We start from the raw sequence: 8,728 nt of genomic DNA, 5'->3' as shown, positions 1-8,728 counted from the left end.
GGATGGTGAATAAGTATAGATGAAATTATTGAACGTTAATTGAAGCAAAACACCTGTTCTCTGTTTGCTAGATAGATTGGCCGTGTCTTACCTGTAATAAATATATTCTTGGAAAAAAAAATCCTGGTGCGCCTCCTATAAATAATGATGAACTATGTCAGCATGTGAGTATATAATTTTCTGTAGTATATAAATTTAATCCAAGAAGACTCTTAGGAGCGTGGCTGTGAGGCAGAAACCAAGGGTTTTCAGATCCCTAGTGAATGGAAACCTCACAAGAAGATCTGCAAAATCCATTTGCTTTTGCTCCTCTGGAGGTTTCCGTTTGTTCAGTAGTTTATTTTATATATATATCCCCACAGCTCATCTCTCGGTAGCCTTTTCTGAGAGGGGCTTAAGGCAAAGTACAGCTTCATCCCGGGTCACCCGCTTGGAGAGAGCGGGGCGTGCGGGGCTGCCCGCTTCGGGGGACACCACACGGAGGGTTATGTTTTAGAGCCCCAAATAGAGCCCAGCAGAAATTACATGAAAAGCTCTTCTGTTTGCAGAAAAAAAATATCTCAAACGTCAAGGAGAAAGTGACCTCGGAGCAGAGTCTAAAAGTCTAGAAGGAGGAATCTTTGGGAGAGAGGAGGCAGGATGTGTGAGCTTTGCTCGGTTCGCAAACTAGATTAATTTTAGATATGTGATTGTTGTTGTGAGTTGGTAAAGGGAAGTGGAACTGGAAATAGTTATTAAAAAAAAAAAAAAAAGTCCGAAGTGGAAACTTTTTCCTGCTTTCAGAATCAGCGCCAAGTGTTTTTGGCTGTGAGGAAAAATTCGGAGTATTGTCAGCTTGCAATGGAAAGCCAGAGGCTTCTGAACTCAGATACTGTTTATAAATACTCTTTATTGTTTGTGGAGAGGAGGAATCATTTCCAAATAGCGCTCTGAAACACGCAACTGCCAAACCCCATCCTTAACAAAACAACTCTTTGGGTTGGCATTTCTAAGCTGAGAACAACCAAATATAAAGTATTTTCGAAATATGTAGCTTTTAAGACCGTGCAATTGCCACCTTTTACTGATTTATAAGTTTTGGCGTAAGAAAGAAAAAGGAGCGGAGGAGCCATTTCTTACCGGAAACATATTTAACCACTTTTTAAAGACGGTTGTTACCATTTATTAGAACTGGCACCTTCTTCCAGATGATTTTGCCTCTTTGTCAGGGCTTTGGGGAAGGTGGGGGAGACCTGGGGGTGCGGGGCTCTGTCCCCGTCCCGATGCAGGGACAGGGCTGGAATTTGGGGGGGGGGTTCACCAGGATCTTTACCCCAGGAGGCCGACGCGGTGTCGGGGGGGGGAACGTGCATCACTTGGGGTGGGTTCGCTTCTTCAGTTTGGGTTTGGAAGCCGATAAGGATAAACTAAGAGAGGATAAAAGCTGAGAGTGAACTTCATGGCTATGGCGAGTCTGGAGACCAGATTCTGAGATAACCCAACCTTCAAAGGGCTGGGAGTTTATTTTAGGGCGATACGAAACATTCCGAAATTATAATAATAACAGCAATAATAGTGATAATCACAACAACAACAAGCGAATAACTTTTGTTGTTGTTCAGCACATGTACCTGCGTAGACACATGTGGACATATCCAAGATCAGATGTCCCCAGCTGATCGGCTGACACCCACTATCCTAGCTCCACTTGCACCAGTGCATGATCTGGCTGCAAAACATTTCTGTTATCACCTGACATCTGAAAGGAGAAATGAGAAGTAACAATTTCAAAGCCACCAGGCTTGCTCTTGTTTTTTTTTTTTTTTTGAGAGAGAGACAGGAAACAGGAATAAAAACTCAGCATAAAGCAAACATAATTTATGAATGATACATTTAGGCAGGTCTGAGAGGCAGGTTATGAAAGAAACTTCAGTCACGGACCCCTCCAAACGCACGAAAGCGCAACAAAAAATCCCTCCTGAAGAGTAAAACCTTAAAAAAAAAAAAAAAGTTAAATAAGTTTCTGTAGCCTAAAAGCCGAAGGATCTACCTTTGCCATTTCCTGTGCTAGCTCTCAGTTTGAATGCTGCCGTCTGTTAAAAATCCGTAAGTGGTGAGGAGGGAGGGAAAGAGGGAGGAGGGGGGGGGGGAATTCCTTGTCTGAAGAGAAGCAAAAACAAGTTACACATGTGGGCAATTTTCCAAGGACCTAAAGTATACTCTGGCTAAAAAAACCCGATTCCAAATGAGGTTTGTAATCTCAGCAGTTAATAAAGCATTTCGATCCCCTGTAAAGTAGAAGCGTATGTGCCTTCGGAAAGCGGAGCTGGAAGGAGAGAAAGTTAAAATAAAGTTTGATTGTTGTTCAGGAACCCGCATTCTGGCTACTAGACTAATCCCCCCCCCCACCTCCCCTCGCCCCCCTCCTTGAAATAATATTCGGCTCCCATTAAATAGCTGGGCGCCTGCCTTCCGCCGGCTGCCGCGGATCCTACGCCCCGGGAGCTGCTGGTGCAACCGCGGAGGGTTCCCCCTGGCTCGGCTTTGGGGTCACCACCACGACAGAACTGGAGCCCCCCCTCCAAAAGAAAAAAAAAAAAAAAGAAAAAACCAAAAAAGAGTCGTCCAACTCGCATTAGTCTGGGAGGAAGGGAAGTAACAGCCCGTGATGGTGAGAAATCTGTCGCTCGCACTCAAGTTTGGGGAAGAAGGAGGGAAAACACAAGCGCAGGTACAAGAATTAAGTTTGCGAGGGAAGCGTTTCCATAAAACCCGGAGCATGACCCCCGGTAAAAAACAAAAATAAGAATAAGAATTAAAAAAATAAACAAAAACCGGGAGACAAGCTCTTTTCACCACACTTTTCCCCGTAATTAAAACTCCTCCCGGGGTGGGGGTAATATCAGCCAGGCTGGACGCTGGCAGGGGGGCAACTTGGGGGACATTTGTGGCATTTACCGCCGGTGCTGGTTGCCTGTAAGCGCAGAAATGGGCAGCCTGGCGCAAACCAGGCGATTCCTACCAGGAGGGTATTTTTTTTTTGGGGGGGGGGGGGAGGTTGTTGTCGTTTTAGCCGTCCCCACACGGCTCCTTCTCCAGGTAAGGTCGCTCTTATCTTTCTGATTTGGAAAAGAAGAGAAATAAGGGGCGGCCGCGCCCGCGGGACCCCCTGCCCACCGCACCCTCCGCTCCTGCCCTCCCAAAACCCTTGGGAAAAGAGTCCCAATTCCCGTTTTCAGGCAGCAATACAGGACCCCCCCCCCTCCTCGGGGGCCTGATTCTGATCTTTCCCAGCTCTGTGTCCCTCATTCTCCTCCCTGGCCCTTGTTTCCTGTATTTACGTGGGTAGGAGGGAGATCAAAATCAGAAGCCCAGACATTTACAAGGCAGGTTAGTGGTTGCCTGTGGGGACATTATTACCGAATAGTTTATGATTAACTTTCCCAGATTGTCCTTTTCCGTTTAAGGGCTTTGAGTCAGGGCACAAGTAGCACGTTGTTTCTAAGGAAGGAGTCACAGGGCTTGTGAGACGGGGAGAAAACTCTTTTGAGTTATTTTACGCTGTTTGACTTTCCCTCTCCTCCCCTTGAGCGGCTGTTTGTTTTATAGGCGAGATAGGCACTACGCCTACAAGAATCACCAGTTTCGGGAATAAAGCACGCACCAGTTTAAAACCCAGACAAGTTTTTTGTTTGTTTGTTTTCGTTTTCTTTTCCCACTCCGAGTGGAGAGGAGAAAAAAAAAAAAAAAAAAAAAAGAAAAGAAATCCAAGTAATCCCCTCGCCACAAAAAGTAGGAGCAGATGGTGGTTTAGACCCTGGATACGGTATCAAAGTTTAATTCTTCAAACCTCGAAGGGAGATCCAGTCCCAGGCTTCTTTAGCCGCGGCCAGGACCATGTGAAACTCGGTTTTTATGCGTATTTGAAACAGCAGTGCAGGGAAAATCGCTTCCAGGAGCTGATGGCTCACAAACACGCACGACTCCGCGGGTCTGGGTGGACTTCATCCAAACACACTCTCTGACAGGCAGAGCTCTGCGACTCCCCTTTCTCACGGGGATTTTTAGAGGTTTTAGTGTACATATATATATATATATATTAAATCGGAGTCTTCCCACGTGCAACACTGAGACGGGAGGAAGGATGTGGTGAAACATTGTGGGCATTTCTGACACCACCTAAAAACCCCTTTTGTTTCATGAACTTCGCAGCCGTGGTCCTCGCCCCGGTTTGGCTGAAGATGTTATATTTGATGATCTCAGAGATCAATGCCCGAGCAATGAGCACCAAGCCGCGCATCTACGCGCGGTTACATGCGTAGAGACCGCGGCTTGGCATTTCTCAGCCTCTAAAGACGTGGGCAGGTTTCTTACGAGATGCGGGAGCTCCTCGGTGACTAAATACCCTGAATTAAATATCCAGCACTTCTGGCTGAGTCCGGCATCTTTCCCCCTGTAGGGGAAGCCTCAGAGCCCCTCTCGCCACCCCGGGCCCTATAAAAATTGCCGGCCAAAGGACAAACGTGAAGCGCCGCCGAGATGCGCGACAGGGCCTTTATTAAACTTTTTTTTTTTTTTTTAATCAACGGGGGCAATTAAACTCATGAGTTGGACTAAACCCACATTTTACCTATTTACACCGGGCTGTGGAACCCAGCTACTAAAATAAGGAGCATTTCTATTTCTTTATGGCCGTGGGTGGATTTAAAGGCATATATTTTTATGCGAGACACAAACTTTATTGGGCAGGCGGAGGGGTTTGAGTCGCGGGGGAGGGGGGGGCGTTTTAGCCTCCGAGAGGCGCCTCAGCCTAATTAGACCTTTAATAAGCTCTTGATGATTCGGGGCGTGACTGCGTCGTCTCGGAAAAGGTCACTGAAACGGGGGATTTAAACAAAGAAACCATCACCCCCGGCGGAGCGGGGGGGGGACAGGGACCCGCTGCGGTCCAGGGGATGGATGGATGGATGGATGGATGGATGGATGGAGAGGGGGATGCAGGGGATGTGTGTGCCCAGGCGGGGGGGGGTACAGGGATGTCACCCCAAACCAGAGCGAGGAGGGTAACTGGAGTAAATCAGGTAGTTTGATGTTCTTGTGTTTAAAATTAAAAGCCCAACAACATGAAACTACCTAATTCACAGAGCAGTTCTAGTTCAGCCTTGGGTCAAAGGCTAAAATTCCCAAGAAAGGCGCCTGGGCGGCCATTTTGTTTGACATCATCTGCAATCTGAACTTTTATAATAGAAAACAGTTGCTAGGAAACAAAAGCAACAAAAGGATCTTTTCAGAGACGAAATAAAACCCCTCGGATTGCACGAAATAACTATTCAAATGATTTCCTATGTACAGTGTCTGGAGCGGATCCCTCCTGCAGGACTTTACAAATAGTTTACAAATAGACCAGAGGAAACAGTAAAATGCTATTGACTTTGAGAAACAAGCGATTATCGCAGCTATAAAAAAGAGCAAAAATTCCTAAAGTTCTTCCCCCACCTCCTCTGGAAAGCTAATTTAAAGGATCGTTTCCGATATGAAGCTGATTTATCAAGACTCTGTATTAAAACACTATTACCAGATTTTTTGGGGGAGTATCTAAGTCTGCCGGGGTTTGGATAACTTTCCGCAGAGAATAAAGTCAGATCAGTGAGTTCCGGGGAAAACAATTAATTCATATTCTCCTCCCCTGAAAGCAAGTTTAACGTGATTCATTTAAAGAAAAAGGGGGGGAAAAAGCAGGAAAGAAAGCAAGAAAGCAAGAAAGAAAGAAAAAAAAAAAAGCCAAGAACATATAAATCAATTAAAGCAAGAGAAAAAAGCGTCATTGTGACTATTTTATAGGTGTAAATAGCAACACAGAGAAACTTATCGTGTCCTTTCCTCCTTCCAACGCTCACCCCGCGTTGGAAAAGCGTGTTATAAAATAATGACTGGGTGGTGATAAAAGGGAAAATTAAAGCCGGGGTGCGGGGCCGGGAGGCGGCCAGGCCCCGGAGGCTTTGCTGAGCTCCGAGCAACTTCCGCGGGGGAAGTTTGCCAAAAAAACCCGCCTACCCCAAACCTCACCTAAATTCCAATGTAGTAAAAAAAATAAATAAATAAAATAAAAATAAATAAGAAAGGAAGAAAGAATCATACATCCCCAGCCCACCGGGTGAAGGCACAAAACACCTCTATATGTATATATTTACATATATATTATGTAAAGTCAATCTCTTACCTTGTAAGCTGGGCGTTTATCCTCAAGTGGATTAAACAACTCAAAGGGGTGAGCAAAAGAAATAATAAAGGCTGGAAAGAAAGACAATAGGCAGAGATAGCCCCGTCCCGAAAGGGCAAGTTTAGGGGAGTTTAAAAGTTCATTGAAGAAACAAATCCTCCGAGTTCAGGAGATGTGCGGAGGAGCCAGAACCTGGCCTATAACTTAGCTTCATTTCATTTGAAAAGCCTGGAAAAGCCTGGATGGGACGGTATATAAATCTATTGTACCGGAAATACAATAAAACTTAGCCATGTTGTTGAACTTCAAACAGTTTACACCAGGTCGGGCGGGGAGACGGGGCGGAATCCGAAAAAAACAAACAAACAAACCCACAAAGAGCAGCCACCCCCCGAAAAAAAACCCCAAACACCAATTTGAAAGAGAATAGAAAAGGGGGGAGAGTCTTCCTGGGGGAGAGGGGGGGTATTGACAGCCTTGGGGGGTTGTTGTTGTTTTTATTTTGGGCAAGATTAGAGCTCACTAAATGCACGGAGGGAGGAAAACATCGTCTGATTCAGCATCTTTGGTACAAGCTATAATGTCAAATTAATATAGTTTTTTTTTCTTTCCTGTAATGTCAAAATTTTCTCTCCTTTTTGGTACACAAATATAGGCAGGTTCAAGTTTAAATCAAACCTGTGGAGGGAAAGAACTTAAAGTTTACTATAAAACTCCAATTAGGTTTACACATGAAGGACCCATAGCATTACATACCTCTAGCACATATGTGCCATATGTGCTTGCAGACACACATACGTACAATCTGCTGTACTTACACGTAAAACACCTATAGCAATTTAAAAATTTGTCGAATATTTTCTATTTCTTACAAAGAGGATTAAAAAAACCTGCAAACCCACTGCCTTACTTTTTATGCCAATGCAATTTGTAAGACAAAAGTCGTGGTCACACTTGAACTCGTCTTACTAAAAGCTCTTTCTTTCAGCCAAAACAGGCAGGAGGAATATATTTTAACAGAGCTTTCACTGCTGCAACTTGGAAATGAAGCATCCCCCCCTGCCCCCCGCCCCTAAATTGCAGATTGAAAACATAAATAGAGAAAAGCACTCAAGATAAGCGTGAAAACTGCATGTGCCATTTAATTTCGCGATTAGGTTTAAAATAAATAATAGAAAAAGGGGGAGAGGGGGGAGAAAAAGAACCCCAGACCTAAGTAGGTGATGTATTGGGTTTAATTCTTGGGCTGGAATAACATTTTAAGGTAATGGGATTTTTTTTTCCCCCTTTCTGGCTGTTGCTAAAGTTTCTAAAGACATTTTAAATTCAGACGTCAAAGACAAGTTAGAGCTCTTAGACAGTAAATGGATGTCTTAGCTGTAAGATAACTTCTGCTTGTCAGGGGAATAAGTGCTAAAATAATTAATAGGCGGGGACGGGAGGGATTTCAAGTGTTTGCGTGGGCATATATCAGTAAATGTATATATGTGTACATATCCATTACACACACACACTTCCATAATAGAAGAATCTATTACAGATCATCCAAGGGAAATGGCACTGAATCTCAAGATCTCATTATGGGTTTCTTTGTGACTTACTTAGATCTTCACAAAGCGGCATTTTTATTAAAATATGGTTATAGCAGCTGGTTTTCACAGTTCCCATTCATCAGCGTTAGCCTTTGGGAGTATTTGGTGTCCGCTCCCTAGGAGTCATGCGGATATTCCCGGGCAGAATATGTTACTAACGGGAGGTGCTTGTCGCAATTATTAGGAAAAAAAAAGATTAAAAAGTTGCCCTTAAACCCTCCTCCTTCCCTCCCCCTCCACATGGATGTGAGGGGGAAAGGGCTCGGCGTGGGCTCTTTCTCTCCTCCTTCCCGCTCTCCATCAAGCCAAAGGACACACAAAACCGCGCCGTGATATTTCTTAACCACCCATTGCAAGAAAAAAATAATTACGTACACATAAAAATCCTTTTTTAGGTGAATGCTTAAATCATGACAGCTCTGGCCGTAATAATAACACTAATAAAAAGAGGGATAAATAATAAATGCTGCCCCTCGGCTGGCCGGGAGTGTATTTAACACCCGTCCCCGCTGGCCCCGGTGTGTCCGCCCGTTCCCGCTCCCGGTGGCGGCGGGGCCGGTGGCCTCGGGGCGGCGCTCGCCAACCGGGCTCGGGGCCGGTCCCGCAGCGCCCCGGGCCCCGCAGCGCGGGCTGCCCGCTGGAAGGAAGGGCAGCTTTTGTTCCTCTGCCAAGGAGAAGACAAACATTTTTTTTTTTTTAAGTGAAAGGCAGGAAAAGAGCTTTTGGGATAAAAATTAAATTAAACCGCCTGGCTTAAGTAAAGTCGCATTAAAATTATAAAGAGGATAAACCCACTAAAACCCACAAATCCACTTCTCTTGCAGCCCCGTTTAGCCTTTATGATCCACGCAACGAGCCGGTAATGCCGGGGGGGTGGAGGGGGGCCGGGGGCTGCCACGGCCCCCAGTGGGAGAGACTGGGGGGGTCCCGACGGCGA

At 45.3% G+C, this 8,728-nt stretch overlaps 1 long non-coding RNA gene across 1 annotated transcript; it reads right to left on the bottom strand.

The window, feature by feature from the left end:
- Positions 1–1,787: 1,787 nt before the first annotated feature.
- On the bottom strand, positions 1,788–6,411 carry LOC106897998. Its single transcript, XR_001413858.1, has 2 exons — positions 6,200–6,411; positions 1,788–1,971 (listed from the first exon to the last, which is right to left on the bottom strand). It is a non-coding gene; the product is annotated as an uncharacterized LOC106897998 (long non-coding RNA).
- Positions 6,412–8,728: the final 2,317 nt, after the last annotated feature.

Source organism: Calidris pugnax, unplaced genomic scaffold, assembly GCF_001431845.1.
Source record: "Calidris pugnax isolate Ruff unplaced genomic scaffold, ASM143184v1 scaffold335, whole genome shotgun sequence".
NCBI lineage: Eukaryota > Metazoa > Chordata > Aves > Charadriiformes > Scolopacidae > Calidris > Calidris pugnax.
The sequence above is the reverse complement of the archived record's forward strand: the minus strand, read 5'-3'. Positions and strand labels throughout refer to the sequence as shown.